This window comes from Cydia splendana, chromosome 23 (assembly GCF_910591565.1).
Source record: "Cydia splendana chromosome 23, ilCydSple1.2, whole genome shotgun sequence".
In the NCBI taxonomy this organism is placed as follows: domain Eukaryota; kingdom Metazoa; phylum Arthropoda; class Insecta; order Lepidoptera; family Tortricidae; genus Cydia; species Cydia splendana.
The window spans coordinates 1,229,923-1,254,988 of NC_085982.1; the positions used below are offsets into that span (position 1 = coordinate 1,229,923).

General features: G+C 37.9%; 1 long non-coding RNA gene across 1 annotated transcript; it reads right to left on the minus strand.

Moving 5' to 3' along the window:
* Window positions 1-671: 671 nt before the first annotated feature.
* Window positions 672-9,312, minus strand: LOC134801931 (uncharacterized). Its single transcript, XR_010145761.1, has 4 exons — window positions 9,187-9,312; window positions 3,064-3,074; window positions 2,573-2,641; window positions 672-751 (listed from the first exon to the last, which is right to left on the minus strand). It is a non-coding gene; the product is annotated as an uncharacterized LOC134801931 (long non-coding RNA).
* Window positions 9,313-25,066: the final 15,754 nt, after the last annotated feature.

The window sequence follows — 25,066 nt, forward strand, 5'->3', positions numbered from 1 at the left end:
TAGAAGCCTGAAAAATTATATTGCAATTTTGTAAGAATTAATATTTATCAATGGATTTTCGAACAATATTCTTCATAAATTTCTAAATTATATTAAATAATAAATGAAGATAAGCGAGCGTCGAGGTTATTATTGATTTATAGGTTGTATTCACACGCATTTTTTTAGAAAAGCATTGTTCATAATACATACCTCGGCCGGGATAGGAATGATTGGCCTTGTGGCCTTGTGTTCATAAGGCCTCGCTCGCTCGGTCCTTCATATCAAACCCGGCCGGCAATTGCCTATTTCCTGGCCTTTCTTTTCTAGTAATGTCACAGAATAAATAATAGTACTAGGTACAGAAGGTTCACTCTCTAGCAAAACGCGTCTATTACGACAGATATGACCGCAAGGTGGCGCAAGCGCGAGCAGCAGGCGTCCGTTCCGCATATAGCGCGGCAACTACTACTGCTAGACACCAAATTTGGTGTGGGCCGCATGTACTTGTAACGACGCGACTAAATCGCGGAGTGACCTAATACGCCTGGTAATAATGGTGCTACTGTTATGTATTAAGGGGCCCGTTGATTAACAGTCCGCCGGACGGTATCGGCCTGTCAGTTGTTCGGAACTGTCAAAATTTTGTTCTAACTGACAGGCCGATACCGTCCGGCGGACTGTTAATCAGTGGGCCCCTTTAATAATAGAGGCTATTATTACGACTCACCATTTATAGGAGTCCTCATAGGGCATTAGCCTCACTATTTGCCTATAACAAAAATAGGTACAAATACAAAACCGGCCAAGTGCGAGTTAGACTCGCGTTTCAAGGATTCCGTACAATAAGTCCGACTCACGCTTGACTGTACATTTCTAATAGGTTCTCCTGACATCCATAGGTAAAGAAATATTTTGTGTATTTTTTTTCAATATTTTAGACCCAGTAGTTTCGGAAATAAAGAGGGGGGTGGTCTTTTTTTGGCTATTTTCTTAAATAACTTCGAACCTCTGTATTTTAAAAATATATTTAATTCTCAAGATGAGCTCTTTCATTTGACATGTAACACGATATAAGTAGTTTGATAAACTTTATTTTTAAACGTTTTTCATTTACCCCCCAAAAGTGGCCTCCATGTTTAATAGTAGATTGTACAACAAGGGCATAAAGTGACCCATTTTTACCCGAGGCAATTTTTTGGTCTGAGCGAAGCGAAGACCAAAATAGTAGACGAGGGTAAAAATGGACATTTATGCCCTTGTTGTACACTCTGCTTTTCACTTCGATTGCGAGGAAAATATACAAAAAATCAAATATTTTAGGTTATTTTAACGTATTTATTCAAGACTAAAGAAAATTGTTCTTGGGCCGGTCGGAGGCGCGGGGCACGCCGATCGGGAGAGCGCCGGTCGGGGGCGCGCCGGCAGGGCTGGCAGTTTGTATGGCAGAATTTGGACTTTATTGCTAAGTCAATAAGGGTCGTAATAGATGATTATACTTTATGCTCTAGAGCATAAAATGCGATTTTATGTCGTCTACGCACGACATAAAGGTGCACTTTTTGAGCATGAGAAGTGAAAAATTAATTTGTTTACGTTACATATCCATCTTTAGGTCACTAATTTACACATATGTACCAAATTTCAACTTAATTGGTCCGGTAGTTTCCAAGAAAATAGGCTGTGCCAGACGGACAGACAGACAGACGCACGAGTGATCCTATAAGGGTTCCATTTTTTCCTTTTGAGGTACGGAACCCTAAAAATACAAAATTGATTACATACTATAAAATTAAACGTTGGATAATCACTACTTTTAGAAATAAAGTGCCGCTAAAGGTGTTTCCAGTAATTTCAGTGATGTAAAAACTCTATAACACTTTAAACTCTCGCGTTTTGTACACATATTTAATTACACAAACGGGTCTACCGCGATATAATTTCATTGTTTTTACCTTTAATTCTTTTGGCTACTAACAGCCCGATTCGCACTTTAAGGTACTGTCAAATATTATGTCTAGATACGATATTGATTAGATAATGTCGGTGTAAAAGTTACGTGTTTGTTTGAAGAAACGTCACTTTTGACTTATCTTATCCATATCGTATCTATATACGTACGTAATATTTGACAATAGGGCCGTAATACGGTTTTTTTGTTTCGAAAAAATAACTTTACAATGCAAGTCCGCTATCGCTTTACAAAAGCGAATAAAATCACAGTACACTGTCTTGTACTAACCGTACAATTTCAATCGTATTATCCTGCTACTACGACCATGATACTGGCGAAATTGTACCACTGGGCTGAAGCCATAATTTTAAAAAGAAGAAGAAGAACTTTACAATGAAATCATCCATAGTCATAAATTCGGGATCTTATGATGGTATCCTCGATTAATCTGGAGTGACCACTAAGTTTATCTACACTTAGTCTATATCTATAGAGCATTGGTGGTTGTATTTTTTTTTTGTGAAGTGTACCTATACTGAAGTGTAATGCTAATTTTTAACCAAAAAAGCTATGATTCACTATTGTATGAAAGTCGGGCAATTTTAAAACGTTCTCTTTCAAAATGTTTCCAAAACTTACCGTTTGTTTCTACTACCAGGTTTTATGATTTTTGAGTCGGATAGTGTCACATTTGCATCTTTCTGGGGCCTGTGAATAATCAATTACACATTCATTTTAACATGGGGTCCCAGCGCGCATAAGTTATTCGCAGAAATCGCGAAGCGTCTAGTTGACGTAACTGGTGACCGAAGAGCTGGCGGCTACCTCGCACAAAGTATCAGCATTGCGATACAGCGAGGAAATGCCGCCAGCATCCTTGGCACAATGCCTCAATGGCCTATTTTAGATTTAAGCTAGTTATTAATTTATTTTAGTAATACCACTGTATATATCTTGTTAGTAAATATATGATTTTAACATATTGAATACCGGAATCCCGCTCGGCGGGTTCACTGTTGCGTATTTCGTAGTCTTTTAAGCGGGAAAACGAAGGAATCGGCTATAAATTTTTACGTTACCTAAACATCTATAAAATTCAAAAAATTGTCTATATTAATGTGTGTACTTACGAATCTGCACACTACAATGAAAAAAAATGGTATATGTAAGAATATTATTTAGACCAATTCTAGACTATTAAAACCTAGATTACACATATGTGACGACCCACGGGTAAAGGTACTTTATGGCGGTTGGCGCTTACGCTATTATTAACGCCGCTCCAATATTATTGCGGCGCTATGCGACGTAAGCGCCAGCCGCCATAAGGTACCTTTTGCCGTGGAACGTCACATATACAATTTATAAACATAATCTATACAAAATTAGTACCTAGTCTTCTTTTTTATATGTTAAAAGATATTATATCAATTTTTTTTCTAATTATGGAATTCCGATATATCGACATTGATCCTCTTAAATCCCAGTAGGTACCTAAGTATTAAAATATCGTAAGGTCGGTTCGGGCATACCGGTATTCCGAAATACCGGTATGCATGCCCTATGTCCCGCTTTCTTTATTCTTTATTCTTTATTCTTTATTCTTTATTCAAACACTATGTATAAGTTTACAGCTCAAGCCAAGGCACTTATACTGTTAATTAGGTACATATATGTTGTCAGTATCAGTCAGTATCATAAAATTAGTAGGTACACTTATTGTATTACACACTTATCTTTATAATTGAACATACATATTATGTATTACTAAGTTACATAGAGATAAAAAAAAGAATCTGATATTAAATAACATAGGTAGAGTTTAAAAAAATCCTGATACTACGTTGTAGGGACGGCCACTTGTCTGCGAATATGTCTGCGTTTTGGACTGTAGCTATGAAGTTATTTAGTAATTCTATTGCTCGGTACGTGGGTGCGTTTGAACCGTGATAGGTGCGAACATTTGGATATGCAAAAAGGTTTCTGGCTCTACGTGCGCTACGCCCTACTGCAGCTATGTAGTTGTCTGGGGTAAAAATACGCATACGCTCCAGAACGGATGGGTTGTCAATACGATTTCTTAAAAGCAGACAATAGTGTAAGGCAAGCGTTTGCTTACGCCTTAGCTCGAGAGACTCTAACCCTACCATTCCCAATACAAAGGATGACGGAAATAAGTATGGGTAGTATCCGTAATACCTTTTGTAAAGATGTCTAGCAAATTTACGTTGGACGCGCTCGACCATTATGGTATATTTTGCTTCCCGAGGGTCCCATGCGATAGAATTGTACTCAAGCTTGCTGCGAACATAGGCATTATAAATAATTATTGCGATTTTAGGGTCACGAAATTCAGAAGTCGTTCTAATAATGAACCCTAAAATTTTGTAGGCACTTTTGCAAATATTTATAATGTGTGAGTGCATGTTTAGCTTAGTGTCGAGTGTTAACCCTAGATCCTTTATTTCTGTTACTCGGTCAAGGGGAATGTTAGTAAGAGTATATGTCTGGAGGATATAATCTACAGACCGGCTAAAACTTATTACTTTGCACTTAGATTCATTTAGGTACAAGCGGTTTGTTTTACTCCAGCTGTCAACCATGTTGATTGTTTGTTGGAGTACCGTACAGTCGGATGGATTTACGACCGGTTGAATTATTTTAAGATCATCCGCATAAAATAGTGATTCCACGCCTGATATATTACTTGGCAGATCATTGACCATGATTAAGAAAAGAGTAGGCCCCAGAGTGCTACCTTGACTAACCCCGGAACGAGTGTAATACCTTTCAGATTGGTAAGAATTTAATTGGACATATTGTGTGCGATTCCTGAGGTAGTCAGAGAAGAAAACAAGAAGTTGAGGGGTGAAACCTAAGGCTGACAGTTTGCATAGGAGAGTATCGTTGTCAACTAAGTCGAAAGCTTTCTTGAAGTCGAAATAAACAACATCAACTTGTCGTGCAGTATCCATTTGGCGCAAAACGCTATCAAAGAAGCAAATGTGGTTGGTAGTAGTGGATCGAGAAGCGCGGAATCCATGTTGACAATCTACTAATTTACGATTTATCTGATTAAGTAAGCAGTGGTTTAGAATGGTCTCAAACACTTTTCCAAACACGGACAATACAGCAATGGGCCTGAAGTTTGTGATATCGGAGGACTTACTTATCTTAGGAATTGGGGTCACTCTTGAGACCTTCCATTGGGATGGATATACGCCCAGCTTGAGTGATAGGTTGTATATGTGAAGTAACGAGTGTTCTAACAAGCATACACAGTCCTTGACTAGAAACGGGGGTATACCATCAGGCCCAGCTGACGACTTAGGTTTGAGTTTCCGAATAGCGGCTCTGATTTCTGAAATACTGATAGTTGGGATAGCAATCATAGATTCATTGTTGTTACCAGCCTCCAGTTCCGCTTTTTTGGGATCTAGTTGCGGAGCTTCAGGCTGGAATACGGAGCTGAAGAAGGACGCAAAAGCATCGACTGCTTCTTGATCAACGACTGTTTTACCTTTATATATGTATTCAGATATTATGTTTCTATTCTGTTGTTTACTTTTTACATATTTCCAAAATTCTTGAGGGTTTTTACTTATATTACATTCAATATCATGAAGATATTTTTTATAAGATTTGTTAATTAACTCCTTTACGAGAGACCTGTAGTATTTAAACATTTCGAGGTTAAATTGTAGGCCTAATGATTTAAATTTCTTTAAGTGATAGTATTTTAGTTCGATATATTTTTTGATTTCCGGTGTGTACCACGATGGATATGTATATACTTTAGTTTTGGGTAAACGTTTGGGCACAGTAACATTGAAAACGCCGTAGAGTTTTTTGTAAAAAACGTCTACCGCAGAATCAATGTTATTTGAATTAAGAACATCAGACCAGTCAATAGACTCTAGTTCTGTATACAAGGCAGGGAAATCAGCTTTAAAAAAATTCCATCCGGTCGGAGCATCACTATGTTCAACACTACGTGACGGTGAAGATAATGTGGTCCGTCTTGTCTGTCCTCTTGGCAGGGTGACAGTCACTCCTAAAGGTGGGTGATATGGATCTATTGGTATCAACGGCTCGACATCGCTACCCACGCACACGTCACTGAGACTAGTTAAAACTAAATCCAAAATGCCTCCATATTCGTTACAAATTTTGTTTAATTGCCTAAGTTTGCAAAATTCGGTGAAACAGTTAAATTGGTCAACTACAGTTTTTGTGCATGAGGAGAGGTTGAAATCGCCAATAATAATGGATTTTATGGTAGAAAATGTACAAATTGCATTCTCAATACACGTTAGTACGCGAAGATACTGATCTCTATTATAATTTGGCGGTAGGTATGCTACACATATAAGAATTTTATTATTTTTAATATGAAGTATAACAAATAATATCTCCATGTCTGGTGTCAAGCCATCAATTTGCATTACTAACTGAGGTTTGTAAATATCTTTCACTGCTAGTAGAACTCCTCCCCATCCCGCGTCGCCTGCTCTATCCTTACGGAACACGGTGTAGTTCGACGGGAAGAGCTCAGCATCTTGTATCGAGCTAGTTAGAAATGTTTCAGTGAGCGCAAATATGTCACAGGCACTTGCGAGGGCATTTCTATAAAAGAGCGAGGTTCGGCTACGTAGTCCCCTAACATTTTGGTATATTATTTGTATTCTAGTAAAGCGGTTTTTGTTATGTATTGTTTTTGTCTGCGTAATTTTGTCGAAAGGGCTGATTCCAAGGTTTGACACATACGTCTTTTGGCCAGTTATCAGGGATCATAATTCTATCTAACAGACTCGATGGCACAGTAAGCTTAAATGAAGCATATTGACCGCGGGATTTAAGACATTCAACTTTAAATGTGTCACAATCATAACCTGTAATAACTTTTAAATGATTTTTAACTACATCATCGGGGGTTCCCAACTTCACATAATATAGGTGAATTTGTCTCATCCATTCAGACGCTTGGAGTTGAGAAATGCAAGTGGTAGCACAGCCCCGTGTGATTCCCTTTAGTGACTTTCTATGGTCGTTAATTTCTGATAGGCCATTTTGGGTTGGATTTGTTTCGCGAGATGTTGATGGTGGTACCTTAAGCGGTGCGGCAGGAGTAGTAGACACTTGATTGTCTTTGTTTTTGTTAGGTTTGGAATCGTTGTTTGTTCTTGCCTTGGGACTGGAGCGAATAACGGGCTGGACTGGTAGTAGGATAGGAGAAGCTGGTGCTGTGGTGGTGGTTACAGCGGCGGCGGCAGCGGCGTAGGATGGATAAGTATTGGTAGTTGCGGTGGTGGTAGCAGAAGCGGCGACGGGAGCAGCAGGGGTGGAGGTGTAGGCAGGTGCAGATGTAGCGACGGGAGCAGCAGGGGTGGAGGTGTAGGCAGGTGCAGATGTAGCGACGGGAGCAGCAGGGGTGGAGGTGTAGGTAGGGGCAGATGTAGCGACGGGAGCAGCAGGGGTGGAGGTGTAGGTAGGGGCAGATGTAGCGACGGGACCGGCAGTTGCAATGGGAGCATTGTGCTCACTTAGTCCTGTAACATTGTACGGCAGTAATCTTATTAATAAGTGTCGGGATTAATTCATCTGACACCCTCTTGCAAATTTTATCTATTAGACGTTCATTAAATGATTCTTCAATTTCCTGGCGTACAATAGATCGAATACTTAATACTTTCAAGTTAACCCGAACCTACTGAAATGAAATTTGCATCACACTTGCTCGGAAAAGGTGTTAGGTATAGGCGATGCGGTCCATAAATCCAAAATTTCGACCTAGGGCTGTAATGTACGTCCTAAATTAGGTAGAAGTTTCATTCTTCCCTTTTTTCCTCACAAGGGTCAATTTTTGAAGAGGGTGTTTTTTCGACATTTGTATGGCAATTTTTTATTTTTGAAAAATTAGATTTATAATCATCGTTTTAGGAAGGGTTCTTAACAACAAAAAATATACTGTACGAGGCACCTCTGTACTTTTTACAGTTAGTTAGATATGGACGTTTAAAGATCGACATTTGTATGGCACTATTTAGCCATTTGTAAGGCGCTTTTGACCCAATCCGCATTGGGCTAGCGTGGGGACTATAGCCCAAGCCCTCTCACGCATGAGAGGAGGCCTGTGCCCAGCAGTGGGACGTATATAGGCTGAAATGATGAAGGCGCTTTTGACATGTATAAGGCATTTTTTCTACATTGTATGGCAGTATCAACATGTATATGCCACTATTTATTATTTTTGTTGCATTTATAAGACCCCGACGACATTTGTATGGCACCTTCTCGACATCTGTATGACACTATGTCGACATTTGTATGCCACAATCGACATTTTTACGGTCAAAATAGCCGTATAAATGTCGCCATACAAATGTCGCGACATGTCCCCAATAATATTTTTTTGCGATATTTCCTACACAATACAACCGCTTCACTTATTTATTTTACTATATATTTTAACACTTTATTTGCAACTATTATTATAAAATAAACATTTTTATTTCAACTATGTACCAACGCATTAAGCGTCCATACAAATGTCATTGTAGTCGTAACAAAATATATAGAAAGAGATTTTTACCTGTTTTTAAAATAAATTAAACTGTTTCCGTGTCCACACTCTATTTCAATCGACGCCTAACTAACCGCACTATTGCGTCGTAAATTTAATCTAACCGTTATTCAATAGACAAAGAAGATTATAGGGGATATATTTAAGTCATAGCAAAACAGGTGCCGCGCGGGACAGCGATAAAAAGGCTTCCCTTGTTTTATTGAATAACACATTAATTTATCAATATGATTATATCAATTCTCTAGAAAATGCTCTTTATAAAAATACAAAGTTGTTTATAATACGTTGCCTACATCCAATGTTATGATTTTTTTATTGCGCTATGCCGCCACTGGGACACGCGAAAAAGCGGCAAATTTCGCCGTTTTTGGAACTTCAAATGCGATTTCGTCAGAAACAAATAATATTTTAGGTACAGTTGTGCATGATTTTTAAAGCTTATAATACATTAAATGAAAATATATACATACCCAGTCTTTTAGTCCTATGGAATTCGAGTTTTAGCCGTGGGACAGCAAAAAATGCCTATTTGAAAATTGACCCACAATTGATGAAAAACTTGAATATCACGGGCGGTACAGGAATTTTAAGCCCTCGCCTTCGGCTTCAAACTTCAATTCACACTCGTTCGTAAATTCTTGTTTACCGCCCTTAATAAACAATGTACCTGTACTACCGCAACGGCCGCCAGCGCCATTGCGACGACTATAGCTCGACGCATTGCGAGCGATAGTTTAATCCAAAATGGCGTACAGCGGCCTTGTTTGATTTATATAAGCGCGCACATAATCTGAAGACTTATTCGGAAACTGAAAATAAATGTAGGTATTATATTGTTTACTAACTGAGGCGCAGAAATCTCTGCTCAAGATTTGCCAAAGGGCAATGGAGCGAAGTATCCTGTCCTGGGTATCCGAAGATCTGACAGGGTGAGGAACACAGAGCTTTGCTCCAAAACCCGAGTCGTTGGCGTTGGGGTGAAGACCGCCAGGCTAAAGCGGGACTGGGCTGGACATGTCTGCCGGATGCATGATGACAGATGGGCCAAAATAGCCATTAGCTGGCATCCCCAGGGTAGTCGAGCCAGAGGCAGACAGAGGAAGAGATGGCGGAACGACCTGGATGCATTCCAGCGGGATTGGCGGGATCTTGCTCAGCACAGGGAGGATTGGAAAGGGAGAGGAGAGACTTTTGCCCAGCAGTGGGACATACACATTGGCTACTAAAAATAAAAAATAAATTATATTGTTTTCGGTTACTTCTCTCTTCTTCTTCCTAGCGTTATCCCGGCATTTTGCCACGGCTCATGGGAGCCTGGGGTCCGCTTGGCAACTAATCCCTAGAATTGGCGTAGGCAGTTTTTACGAAAGCAACTGCCATCTGACCCTCCAACCCAGAGGGTAAACTAGACCTTATCCTTAGTCCGGTTTCCTCACGATGTTTTCCTTCACCGAAAAGCGACTTTCTTCTTCCAGTGCCATCTCCTACCGGAGGTCGGCTATCATGAGGGCTATTCGAACTTTAGACCCAGCTGCGCGGAATAATGAGCGTGTGCTCTGTTTGAACCATATTCGGAGATTTTTGAGGCATGAGTTACGTCTTCGTCTTGTCGTCGTCGTCTTGGAAAATGAGTACTGTAGCTTGCGTTTTTTGACGGTCTTTAAAACCTCGACCTCTTTATTTACTAACTACAGCACTCTTTCGTTAGTTATTCTATCCGTCCATGATATTTTCAGGATTCTTCTCCTTCTGAATAGCTACTGGTAAATATCAAATGATATTTCGTACATAAGTTCCGAAAAACTCATTGGTACGAGCCGGGGTTAGGGGGTTGTACTCGATTACTTACTGTGATATTTACCTATCTACTCATGAAATAAAACTATGTAAACGGATTATATCGCGTACATAACGAATTGTAAATACGTTCCTACGTTTCGAACCCTTTACAGCGTTCGTGGTCAACGGATGAAAATAATATTTATCATTCAAAGTCATCACTTAAAAGTGAATTTGAACGGCCAACACGAGGAAATAACTCAAAATTTACATCAAATATGAGCTGGTGTGTTGAAAATATATCTAATACCTTTAAATGAGCAATTCTTGTATATTTATTTATTTATTATATATTTCGGGGATCTCGGAAGCGGCTCTAACGATTTGGATGAAATTTGGTATATGGGGATTTTCGGGGGGGAAACGCGCATTTTTGAGTTTTTATAATTATGTTTTCCGAGCAAAGCTCGGTCTCCCAGATATTTTGATTAATTAGAGAAAATCAATATAATATCAATTTACTACCAAGTACCAACATATATCTAATTGTGTTGTTTTCATGAAGATAACTTATTGTAGCTAAACAATAACGGCTCGATTCGGGAAATGAATTAGGGATTCACTAGATATGAAATAGTAAAGATATGTGACGTTCCAGGGCAAAAGGTACCTTATGGCCGCAATAATATTGGAGCGGCGTTAATAATAACGTACGTGCCAATTTCCATAAGGTACCTTTTGCCGTGGAACGTCACATATCGTTACTATTTCATATCGGCTGCTATTTAACTGATCACCAGATTTAGTAAAATTTAATACCAAAAAAATCTATTTTACCACCCTAAAATAATAAATGATCACCAAAATTATAACACCATTTTAATGTGAAATGATTACCAATTTTATTACATTTTACTATCCTATTAAAGGAAATGACACCAAACTAATCATTATTAACCCAAAAATAATAAATGATTACCAAATTTCAAACCCCATTTTAATGTGAAATGATAACCAAATTTTTACATCTTGCTATCCTTTTAAAGAAAATTACACCAAAATAATCATTGTAAACCCAAAAATAATAAATGACCACCAAAATTAGAACTCCATTTTAATGTAAAATTATAACCAAATTTTTAAATCTTGCTATCCTATTAAAGCAAATGACTCCAAAATAATCATTGTAAACCCAAAAATAGTAAATGACCACCAAAATTGTAACCACACTTTAATTAAAAATGTGCAAATATTTAATATAATTATCGTTATCCTATTAAATTAATTAATCCACTTCGTCACCTTTTACTAGTAGCATTTTATTTCTGTAACAGTCGCAGTTCTAACCTAACCTAACCCACTTTTCTAGTAGCATTACTTTTCTGTAAGGGTCGCAGTTCAAACCTAACCTAACCCACTTTTCTAGTAGCATTACTTTTCTGTAAGGGTCGCAGTTCAAACCTAACCTAACCCACTTTTCTAGTAGCATTTCTTTTCTATAAGGGTCGCAGTCACTTTTCTAGTAGCATTTCGTTTCTGTAAGGGTCGCAGTTCAAACCTAACCTAACCCACTTTTCTGATAGCAGTTTGGTTCTGTAAGGGTCGCAGTTCAAACCTAACCTAACCCACTTTTCTATTAGCATTTCGTTTCTGTAAGGGTCGCAGTTCAAACCTAACCTACCCTACTTTTCTAGTAGCATTTCATTTTTTTGAGGGTCGCAGTTCAAACCTAACTTTGTATACTTTGTTGTATTCGTGTTATTAAAATTAAAATCGTATGTGTTCTGTTGTGTACTGACTACTGACTGTGTGTAGTGTGTGAGGTGAATGTTAGTGTGTAAAAAAACGCACAATGAAGCCGAAATCAAGTTCGATTTGGAACTGTTTTGATGAAGTTAGTGGGGACACGACTAAGTGTAAACTTTGTCTGAAGGTTTATTCTAGAAAGGGGAAAACGACTACATCGTTAAAAAGTCAGGCTCCGATTCTGGTTCCGGTTCCGTTTTCGGTTCCGTTTCCGTTTTCGGTTCCGTTTCCGTTTTCGGTTCCGTTAAACTAAATCGAAAGCATCTGTTTCCGTTTTCGGTTCCGATAAAACCACATCCGTTACATCCCTGGTTCAAACCTAACCTAACCCACTTTTTAGCAGCATTTCGTTTCTGTAAGGGTCGCAGTTCAAACCTAACCTTACCCACTTTTCTAGTAGCATTTCTTTTCTTCAAGGGTCACAGTCCAAACCTAACCTAACCCACTTTTCTAGTAGCATTTCGTTTCTGTAAGAGTCGCAGTTCAAACCTAACATAACCCACTTTTCTAGTAGCATTTCGTTTCTGTAAGGGTCGCAGTTCAAACCTAACCTAACCCCCTTTTCTAGTAGCATTTCGTTTCTGTAAGGGTCGCAGTTCAAACCTAACCTAACCCACTTTACTAGTAGCACTTCGTTTCTGTAAGGGTCGCAGTTCAAGCCTAACCTAACCCACTTTACTAGTAGCATTTAGTTTCTATAAGGGTCACAGTTCCAACCTAACCTAACCCACTTTTCTAGTAGCATTTCGTTTCTTAAGGGTCGCAGTTCAAACCAGGGATGTTACGGAGCTCTGGTTCCGTTTCCGTTAAGGCGGAACTTCCGTTTGGTATTACACATCCGTTTCTGTTCCGGTTCCGTTATGTTTGAAACGGAAGTTATAAGTCAGTAGTCAATGCTTCGCGCGGCGGCGGCGTACATCAAAAACAAACAGGTTCATACCAGTCAGTCGCTCATCGCCCCGCTTGCCACGTGCTACGCTAATTTGTTGTTTGTTTGTATACTTTGTTGTATTCGTGTTATTAAAATTAAAATCGTATGTGTTCTGTTGTGTACTGACTACTGACTGTGTGTAGTGTGTGAGGTGAATGTTAGTGTGTAAAAAAACGCACAATGAAGCCGAAATCAAGTTCGATTTGGAACTGTTTTGATGAAGTTAGTGGGGACACGACTAAGTGTAAACTTTGTCTGAAGGTTTATTCTAGAAAACGACTACATCGTTAAAAAGTCAGGCTCCGATTCTGGTTCCGGTTCCGTTTTCGGTTCCGTTTCCGTTTTCGGTTCCGTTTCCGTTTTCGGTTCCGTTAAACTAAATCGAAAGCATCTGTTTCCGTTTTCGGTTCCGATAAAACCACATCCGTTACATCCCTGGTTCAAACCTAACCTAACCCACTTTTTAGCAGCATTTCGTTTCTGTAAGGGTCGCAGTTCAAACCTAACTCACTTTTCTAGTAGCATTTCGTTTCTGTATGGGTCGCAGTTCAAACCTAACCTAACCCACTTTTCTAGTAGCATTTCGTTTCTGTATGGGTCGCAGTTCAAACCTAACCTAACCCACTTTTCTAGTAGCATTTCGTTTCTGTATGGGTCGCAGTTGAAACCTAACCTAACCCACTTTTATAGTAGCATTTCGTTTCTGTAAAGGTCGCAGTTCAAACCTAACCTAACCTACTTTTCTAGTACCATTTCGTTTCTGTAAGGGTCGCAGTGCTAACCTAACTTAACCCACTTAACTGATAGCAGTATAACCTAATTTTCTAGTAGCATAACGAAATGCTACTAGAAAAGTAGGTTAGGTTAGGTAGGCATGCGGTGCGGGGTACGGGGGGTTGAGCGGGAGGGGCTAGTAATTTTGGCATCAGTTTACTTTATTTGGTAATATATATAAATTTTTTGGTAATCATAGTGGTTTATTTAGGTGAAAATATCGCATTAATTTGGTCTTCAAGATTTGGTGATCATTAATGATTTTTGGTGATCATTCAATATATTTGGTATTTGATTACAATTTGAAGTGCAGTCGTAATTAAAACGGTGATACTTTTGTATTTTTAGGCCTTATATTTTTGGTGTTCAGATTTTTTTTTTGGTAAGCATGATTTTTTTATTTAGGGTACCAAAGTATTTTTTGGTGGTCATTATATTTGTAGCCTTTCATATCTAGTGAATCTCTAATTCATTTCCCGAATCGCGCCGTAAGGCGTTACAGCCTTAAACGTCACAATTCTGATTCAATAATGAATAGTATGATTACAGGCATATCAAATTGTCTGTATGTATGGAAAGCATAATTATGTCGTGTACCGCTAATTTCCTATTAATTGGTTATTGATTTAACACAAAGCCATATCAAATCAATTTGAAAACATTAACGATTAATATTGACTTATGTACCTACTTAATTATGAAATTACGAGAACGATACATTTAATGACCAATTTAATAATTATTTTTGGTTTTCGGAAAATTAGACATTTTACGTTCCTAAATTGGGACTTCGTATTTATTGCACCCCGAATAAGAGCGTTTTCACCCAGGCCCCAACGTTGTCTGTTCACTTTGACGGCGCAGCAACTAGTATCACTTCTCTCTCCTCGCTCTTTTAAAAATGCCATTTGTCAAAAAAGGACAACCATACTGTTGACAAGATGAACTTCAAATCAAATTGTTGCCTTTTTTGGTGCATCCAGGCTGTGTATGTGTGCGTAAAAACGTGTATGTGTGCTCTTTTAGGGATGTGAAAAGTCGATTTTAATCATGTTATATATCGATAAACACTACACAGCGGAACGAAATAGCTATTAATTGAAGCTTCAATATCTTCGTTAAACATAAACATAATTGAAATGCTAATGTATAATGAATATATTAAAATATAATAAAATAATTCAATTATTGCGGAACACGTATTTCAGTAGGTATTTATGTATTTTAATTAAATATCTGAACTTTCCCTTCGTTCCCTGCTGGGGCGTGACGATAAAATTGTGATCTGATAACCACAATAAAGAATAAAAGCGTTTTTGTTCATTTTAGGTATCGTTAAACCTTTGAAGTAAACTTAAAATTGCAATAAATGTCGATAGTTTATCGATATGACTTTATCGACATGGCTACAGCAAGGTGGAGTGACATTGTTAATCGTACACTAAACAAAAGTGGTCACAGTGACAGCTCGCTTAGACGTAATCTTTGTATATTATATCTATGGTTTTCACATTGTCCGATCCGATATCGGATGTCGGAAGGTATTTATTTATGAATTTATATAATAAATCATAATTACTAAAAAACGATTAATAACGCAAAAAAGCGGACTTAATGCCAATAGCACTCTCCTGCAGCTGTTTTTGTCATAGGCGCCTTCCGACATCCGATATCGGAAAGGCGCTTCCGATAAATCCAGCCTGTCGATGTCGGACCGATAATATTTATTTGTGTGCGTAAGCGTATAGACATAATGCTTGTTGTAGTTTGCGACTATGCGTGACCGCTATGCGACGTCAGACAAGTACATCCGTCCCACACCAATTTGGTGGCTAGCCATAAGCCGCGCGTGGCGCTGTCGCCACCTAGCGGCCACATCTGTCCTGATCGTAACAGACGCGTTTTGTTAGAAAGTGAATCTTCTGTACCTAGTACTATTATTTATTCTGTGGCGACGGCGCCCGGGCGCGCCCCCGCGGCCTGATTACGCGGATGTAGGATCCTACATCCGATATCGGATCGGACAATGTGAAAACGCTCTAAGGAGCTATTCAGTCTTCAAACTAACCATCAACCAAATTCATCGAAATATATTATTCTAACTCGTCTCACCATTCAACTCTAAATGGTGCTCCCACATCGGCTGTTATGAAATGTTAAGGCGTATCCAGACTAGTCAAATTTTCGACAATCTGATTAAATTGCCCGATCGAATCAGGACGTGCGGACGCAAACGCCAATTTGGCTCGCCAAATTCAACCGCCGATAATGACCGATATTACCGATAAAATGAGGTGCGGACGCAAGAATTTGTGACGCCTGTATTTTCGTTCCGGGGCATTTTTTCAATTTAGAGGGCTCTAATATCACCATAAATCTAAAATTGGTGATTAAATTGGAGATTGACGCTAATTTCATTTCTGCTCAAATCGGTCGATTTGATCATCCCGTCTGGATACCGCTTTATAAAAATTAAAAACATCATGTGACAGGGACAACATGACAGTGTTTTATCATGTTATCCCTCTCACACAATATAACATTTTATAACAGCACCACTAAACGAACGTCAAAAATGTCGTTTCCAAAAATTATTATTATAACGCTACGCAAAACATTCGTCTGCCTCACGATAGTTATCGGAGTCTAGTAGTATATTTTATGATGTTAAGTCGTTCGCTAGTTTCCTGTCGGTACAGCGACATCTAGTGAATGATTTGGACAACAACGCGCTTCATTCGTTATAATTGGTTATAATAATATCAGATAATATTATATAATTATTATGGAGTCAGACCAAGCTAACTCTGCAGCGATTTTGATATCACAGACTGCGAGTGTTAAATGTCAGACTTCTATGGTATTCTGACGTTTAAAACAACGGCCTGCGCTATCAAAATCGCTGCAGAGTTAGATTGGCCTGACTCTATGTGGTTTAAACGGTCTAATTCGATTTTTAAATAACATCTGGACGATTGACATAGTCAGGCGTGGCTCACTCCGCGATTTCTTCGCGTCGCTACAAGTACATGCGGCCCTCACCAATGTTGGTGTCTAGCAGTAGTAGTTGCCACGCACCGCTACGGAACGGACGCCTGCTCGCGCTTGCGCCACCTAGCGGTCACATCTGTCGTAATAGACGCGTTTTGTTAGAGAGTGAATCTCCTATATTTTATGATGTCAACGAATTTTTTGCAAGTTAACAGGTAACAATATTAGTATTATAAGCTTAGTTTTAAGATAGGTAGGTTGCCTACATACCATGATTGTACGCCCTTAGCAGGCAACTGTTGATAATTCTTACTTTGTAAATTACCACCTTTGTATGTACACAGTTATACAATAAACATTTATTCTATTCTATTCTATTCTATTCTATTCTATACTCTGAGAGTAATCGGGGCCTGCTACAAATCGAACGACTATACTATTATTTATTCTGTGACATAGCTTTTATTAGACATGAGTAGTTCGCGAATGAAAGATTCAAATCAAGTACTTCACTTGATGTCTCTCTTTCATTCACTAGTTCAGCGCGGATTCACTTAGTTCTTTACTTCAGCAGTTCAGTTTAAAAACCTGTTCATTTACTTGCTCATTCGCTTAAAGAGTGACAAGGATGCCATGTTGAACCATAAATTAATTTACTTGACTGATTCATATTGAATGAAATTATCTATCAAATTCTTAATTCAACTCAATATATCCGCGAATGAGAGAAATTAAACCAATACTTTTGATATAGATGGATCTGTACGGTTACCATCAGTTTGTCACTGACATAAACGCCGTCGAGAACGTAATTTACTTTCTATACATCCCGTTTGCACTAATATGCGAGTGCGAGCGAGATGTATAGAAAGTAAATTACGTTCTCGACGGCGTTTATGTCAGTGACAAACTGATGGTAACCGTACTGTTGAGCTACTGAACTAAACTGAACTAGTGAACTAAAAGAGTGAAGTACTTCACGGCGTACGAAAGAGGCATATCAATCTTTTCTTTTCAGTGATACATTTTGCGCATATCTCTTTTATTATAGAGTCGGACCAAGAAAAGTCTGCAGCGGATTTGATAGCCCACGCAGTGCAAATGCTATTAATACGTCATAATTTCATAGAAGTTTGACATTTAAAATAACACTTACTGCGTGGGCTATCAAATCCGCTGCAGACTTTTTTGGTCTGACTCTATTACGACGTCCATCAATATGGAATCGTATTCCAAAAATTAGTAGTAATATTAAGATCCATTAAATGATGTTATGTCTCTATACAACTAGTACATTCTGTAGAGTAACATCGTTCGCTAGTTTCTCCGTAGTACGGCGCCATCTAGCGAGACATTGGTACAACAAGAGTTTATTGGGTGATGACGTGAAAGCTATAGGCAAAGACATATGTATCTTCGTATAAGATGAATAAAGTCTAAGGAAAAAACGTGCCTCGGAAATCAAGAAAAAGTAATTCTCGGATAGATGGCGCACACACCTTTAGCCTATCCTCGGCTAGATGGCGCGACGACGCCGTTTCATATTTAACAATTTTAACACATAGATATCAGTGAATGAACATGGATCAAAATGATATAAAAATAATAAAATCATTTATCCATATACAGGCTGTTTGCTACATCGTTTGCCAAATTAAAACGGCAGATAGCTTGAGTCATTTGCTGTGTTCTCATGCGTAGAAAAACATAATTGGCCATGGTTTTTTTTACTACTACGCAAGTAAAAATTCTAAATTTGATAATTTTATACGTTTTCATTTTGAGTTTTAGTCGTGTGTCGATAGATGGCAGTAAATTTACTGTGACTACAAAATTTACTATGGCAGGACCCCTCTATACCATCTATTCTTTTTGGTTATAATAATAGTGTTAAATCATTATTATGGAGTCAGACCAAGCTAACTCTGCAGCGATTTTGATATCACAGACCGTGCGAGTGTTAAATGTCAGATTTCTATGGAATTATGACCTTTAAAACAACGGTCAGCGCTATCAAAATCGCTGCAGAGTTAGATTGGCCTGACTCTATGTGGTTTAACCGGTCTAATTCGATTTTTAAATAACATCTAGACGATTTACATAGTCAGGCGTGGCTCACTCCGCGATTTCGTCGCGTCGCTACAAGTACAATGGCTTACACCAATGTTGGTGTCTAGCAGTAGTAGTTGCCGCGCACCGCTACGGGACGGACGCCTGCTCGCGCTTGCGCCACCTAGCGGTCATATCTGTCGTAATAGACGCGTTTTGTTAGAGAGTGAACCTCCTATACTCTGAGAGTATTCGGGGCCTGCTACAAATCGAACGACTATACTATTATTTATTCTGTGACAGCTTTTATTATAGAGTCGGACCAAGAAAAGTCTGCAGCGGATTTGATAGCCCACGCAGTGCAAATGTTATTAATACGTCATAATTTCATAGATGTTTGACATTTAAAATAACACTTTTACTGCGTGGGCTATCAAATCCGCTGCAGACTTTTTTGATCTAACTCTATTACGACGTCCATCAATATGTCATCGTATTCCAAAAATTAGTAAGTAATATTAATATCCATAAATCAAACTACATATCTATACAACTAGTATATTCTGTAGAGTAACATCATTCGCCAGTTTCTCCGTAGTACAGCGCCATCTAGTGAGACATTGGTACAAGAGTTTATTAGGTGAGTTGGCGCGAGAGCTATGGTTTGTATTCCACCTGTCCAATTTTTTTTGTCCAATGTCATTGCGTCTCTCTCTCATTAAGGAAAATGTGAGACGCAATATTGGACAAAGAAATTTGTCAAGTTACATGAATAGAGGAAGGGTGTTAGCAATAAGCTGTTTTTAGGGTTCCAAAATAGTAAAAATGAAACCCCTATAATTTTAAGCCAGAAAATTTAAGCTAAATTTCAATGAGGAAGATTGCATTTTGGGACCTGCTACTAAGTTAATAAGTTAAAATTTACTAAAAGTTGTAAGCTGTAAAGTTTTTGTTGTGGAATCCGTTTATTATGACTCCGCTTACTTTTCAAATTCAAATTCAAATTTCAAATTCAAAATATACTTTATTCATGTAGGCCTAGCAACAAGCTCTTATGAATCGGAATTAATCTTAATCTAATTATCAGAGCAATTTATTGATGTTAATATTATTCCATAATAACATTGGATTATTTTACAGATCAAATTTAACACTAAGAATTTCACAAAAGGATTGTCAAACATGAAAAAATGTATAAAAAATACTAGTCTAGAATTTCTAGAATAAAATCTAAATGTCAAAAATAACATAACAAAAGAAGTACGTACATACATATCCATTTCCTCATCAATAATCAAATATACCTTATAAATAAATAATTATTTCGAATAACAATTAATCCCACGTTGTATTATCATTCATGTAGTCTTGTGTGGTATAATAAGCTTTAGAAATAAGTTTGCGCTTTACATAATTCTTAAATTTATTAATAGATAATTCAGTAATATGGTTTGGAAGTTTATTATAAAATCTTACACAATTACCTATGAATGATTTTTTAATTTTACTATGACGTAATTACTGTGCGAAGTTTGGTTTTCATATATAATTATTTGTGACAAATTCGGATAAGATGACTTCGTTTATAGTGACAAACCGCTTACTATGACCTATAAATCCTATTTCCGTGAAATTATGTCCGGTTATAGTGACACATTCGCTGGTTTTCGTGGCCGTCCCCACGTATTTCCTTGCGAGGACGTTTGGTGCGTGCGTGGCGTTTAAGTTATTTTAGTTTTGATTCTCGGTGACAAGTTAATAATTGGTACAAGGTTAATAAAACTCATCTCTCACAAAGGAATTTGAGATTAATTTGGAAAAATTAACAAGAATAAGAAGTTAATCAACTATGCTTTATATGAAATCCGCTTAGTATGACGTATTTGTCACTTTCCTTCGATGTCATTATAAGGGGATTCTACTGTATTTTCTTTCACTTAAAAATTAAGGTAAAAAAAGTAAATAATTATATTTAAAATCAGATTTAAAAACTCGCGTGTGGCGAATTTTTTTAACAAAATTTCGAATGGGGTTTACTGTCAAAGGTTTGCATAGATGGCGCCATCATAGCTTGCGCCTCTTTCTATGAGATTTTGCTTAAAGGGCATCCAGGGCATCAAATACCATTAAAAAAAACTGACACAATTCTAGGGATTGACAGGGCAAGCTATGCTGGCGCCATCTGCTAAACAGTTTGACTGAACAATCTCATTGGCATGTTTTAGTTGTCAAATCTTGACGTTTGACATCAGAGGGCCTACCGCGAACGACGTGTTGCCTCTCTGTCGCACTTGTAAATTTGTACGTAAGTGTGACAGGGAGGCAATACTTCGAACGTGGTTCGCAGTAAGACCTCAGCACTTTTACGACACGACGTCTAAACAATGACGTCGTGATTCAAAAATTGTTAATAAAAAAGAAACTCCGTGTTGTAAAATAGTACAATAACATTGCCTCCTTACTCTAAAGGATGTACTCCTATAGAGTAACATCGTTCGCTAGTTTCCCGGCAGTACAGCGACATCTAGCGGGACATTGGTACAAGATTTTATTAGATGGATTGTCAGAGAACAAAATGAGTGCCGTCACAGAATAAAAAATAATAGTACCGCCGTACAGAAAGGAAACTTCCTACAAACCCGAAGTTTGACAGCGGTTCAGGGTCGAATCAAGCCATCCCTTTCTAATATATGGCAATCCCCATAGATTTATAAGGCATAGATTGAGTGTTCGTACATCCCTAGTGAAGCCATTTCAAATGCGACGTCACGTCGCACTCGTGTCACCGTATTCGGTCGGCCCTGGCATGGTCTAATAAAACATGGTCTTCTATTTCCAGAGTGACACGGGCCTACGTCACAATAACATTGCCACTTTATTTCAACATAACATGTTACATGGGTACATTATAGCTATGGTTAATAAGTTAAAATATTTCTTTATAATTTTATAATTTTCATTTAAAATGTATTTTATCTTAAATTTTACAATAACACGTCAATTTTAATTATTCGTTAGCAATATCTTCCGATTTAGGAAAGAAATTTCAGACGTTCGGGTAATTCTGTTTACATTACTGGCAACACAGGATAGCGCTGTCACATTTGACAATTCGGATCTAGATAACTTCATGCCCTGACCGTCATGCTTGTCGAACGCGTGTTAATTGTTATTTCCTTCTCGCTCAGTGTCAGCAGTCGCAGTGTTTTCCAAACTTTTCACGTCGTAAGCTTGGTAATTAATGTGTAACTGTGAATTCGTTTTTTAAACGTTTGTCTTGTATAGATAAATAAAGTTTAATTTAATACATTAGATTTGTTTTATTTTACTATGTTTCTACATGAATAACTTAAAATTAATGCCGTTAAAATAATTTTCACCGTTGGTTAAAATTCTCCCACATTTTAAAGTTTGAGAACCTGTAAACAGCATGATGACGTAGGCCCGTGTCAGTTAGGTCATACGCGAATCTCGGAATAGAGTACCAGGCGGAGTATATTATTATACCATGGGTCATACGCGAATCTCGGAATAGAGTACCAGGCGGAGTATATTATTATACCATGGGCCCTGGCAGTACTCAAGGTCACGTCGGTTTGTGTACACCTCCCGTTTAAAAATCAAAAACACAGGATAAATGGTTGTTTGTGCATTGAATGGGTGTCACAACGCATCATATCATAAAAACAAACCGACTTACATTACATTTCACGCGTAAGTATAGAGTTTAAAGTGATATTTTTACGTAATCGTAACTACAAAAATCCAATGTTTCGTCAGCCGCCATTTGTTATAAATGTTGCCAGTGTAGTGAATATTTTTTCCTCAAAATGGGACATGACGTTTACATTCTAAAATGAATACGCTTAATTGAAGTTCCTTGTGTAATTATATAAAAATTATATATTTTTAAATATTTCATAATTTTATTTCAAATTATGTAGTAATTTCATGCACATTTTAAATAAAAAATTGTAAAAATGGATCAATTTTTTTATTTAAACCTTATTTCACAAATAAAGGACTCTAATGCAAAAAATCCTTAAATAAACATAAAAAGTAGTGATGAAGAGTGACTATTGATTTGGCCGACTAGCCGACTAATCGGCTCTCGAATGGCCGATTAGTCGGCCGACTAGTCGGCTAGTCGGCCAGATCATTAGTTTCGTATAAGTTCAGGTGAAAAACAATAGTTTTACTCCTTTGGTCGCGCTATTCATCATATTAGCTTGGCTAAAAGGTGTTCTCTACAGCTTCAAAGACCTATTATCACAAGAATCCTCGTTCAATTTCTGTCTTTCTTTTATTTTGCGATCCTGAGCTGACCATCCGTACAGCTTGTAGGAGGTATTTCCAAGGCTCTATTTCCCGTACGTAGTCGCCAGTTAAGAACCTATCCCCTTGGTCAGCGACTTTACGATCAACGTGCCCTGCCTAAGTCTCTAAATTTTGCAATAACATTAATAGTTCGTCAATATATACTTACTATAATATAAAGGCGAAAGTGTGTCGGTCTGTCTGTCTGTTACTTCTTCACGCTTAAGCCGCTGAACCGATTTAGTTGAAATTTGGTATAGAGATAGTTTGAGTCCCGGGGAAGGGCATAGGATAGTTTTTATGTCGGAAATCATCCCTGAAGAGAGTGCAAAGGGAGGTAGAATTGAAAGAGTTACCGAATTGCCTAGTAATTGAAGTAAGCAATGCGCGAATTGAATGATTACTATTAGCATTATACAGGCGCTATACCTACTTTAGCTGCTGTCACTAATTCCACGCAGACAAAGTCGCGGGCAAAAGCTAGTACTGAATAATAATAAAATTATTTAACTATCGAACTTGCCCATGATATTACACGAGAATCAGTTGAGATCGACCTGTAGAGGAAAACACCATCCCACCAACATACGATAACGATCAAACAGTCAATTATATGAACAAAAGTTCTCGAATGCCCTCTGAATAGGTATTTTAGTAAAAAAGACATAAAACATATGGTAAATATTGACTGTTGATTTCTTTTTTTTTCTGTTTTTCTTGCACTAATAAAGTGCCGACTAATCGGCCATTTTTGCCGACTAGTCGCCGACTACAAATGTGGCCGGATAGTCGGCTTTCCCGACTAGTCGGTACATCCCTAATAAAAAGCTTTTGCTATTAAATCTACACACAAATTATTAATAACCAAGTGTTAAGGATATTGTTAAATCCCCACTTTGAGGGAAATATCTATATACTGGCAACACGTTTTTGTATATGTGTGTGTGTTGCTGAGCGTAAAACACGAGCCTCCCACGCACACATCGATCGTGTTTCGGCTTCACTTTTGGCAGGTTAGCCGTATGGGGACTATCTGTAGTTTAAGGCAATCCCTTTCGGCTATTTAGGGTTGTCAAAATTCAAGTGATTATTTTATCTGTGGTCGTGCACGCAAAAGGAAGTCAAGTGGTGCCAACCCTAATAATTGCTCGGAGCAATGCTGAGCCGAGCGGAGCCGAGTTCGACCGAAGTCAGGAGTTTTGCACCCACAGACCGCGCTCGCGCTTGACAGACAGCTTAAGTGTGCGAAAGGGAAGCCATCACGTATATGAACATCCCATGAGTGCGAAAGAGTCAGACTACCAATGAGAAAACGTAACCACTTTTGAGTTTGACGACAGCCGCGGACGGCCAAGAGCGAATCACGGTAATTTTCAAATTGAAAAATATACACGGATTAGGACGAAAAGTATTAAATAAAGTAATTCAGTGAAGATGGTGTCTTGTAGTGTGCCGGATTGCAGTGTCACAGGGCCGAATAATCCAAGCAAATACTCATTTCAGAGGATTTATGATATCCGGAGCGAAATTTTCATAACGATATTTCGTCAAATTAACAGCATAAAAAGTGTAAGAAGCCGGTTTATACAGTTCATTATAAGTTTTTCTTCATTTATGTGCTAATATTTTATCATATTAGTCTAAAAATTAAAATATTTTGTGTAAAAACATAACCTGTTACTTTACGCTAGGGCTTGACAAAATGTTCATATGACAGTATCGATAACTTGTCGGTATATTAATAGCTATGTAATTATTTCTTCACAAGACATCATTAAGATATTAGCTTTTATAACCGACTTCAAATAATAACGATTGTTATACCTTTTTGAAGGTGCTCATGTTTAGCGGTAAATTTAAACTTCACTTTCCAACACAGTAAGAGTTACATTAAGAATAT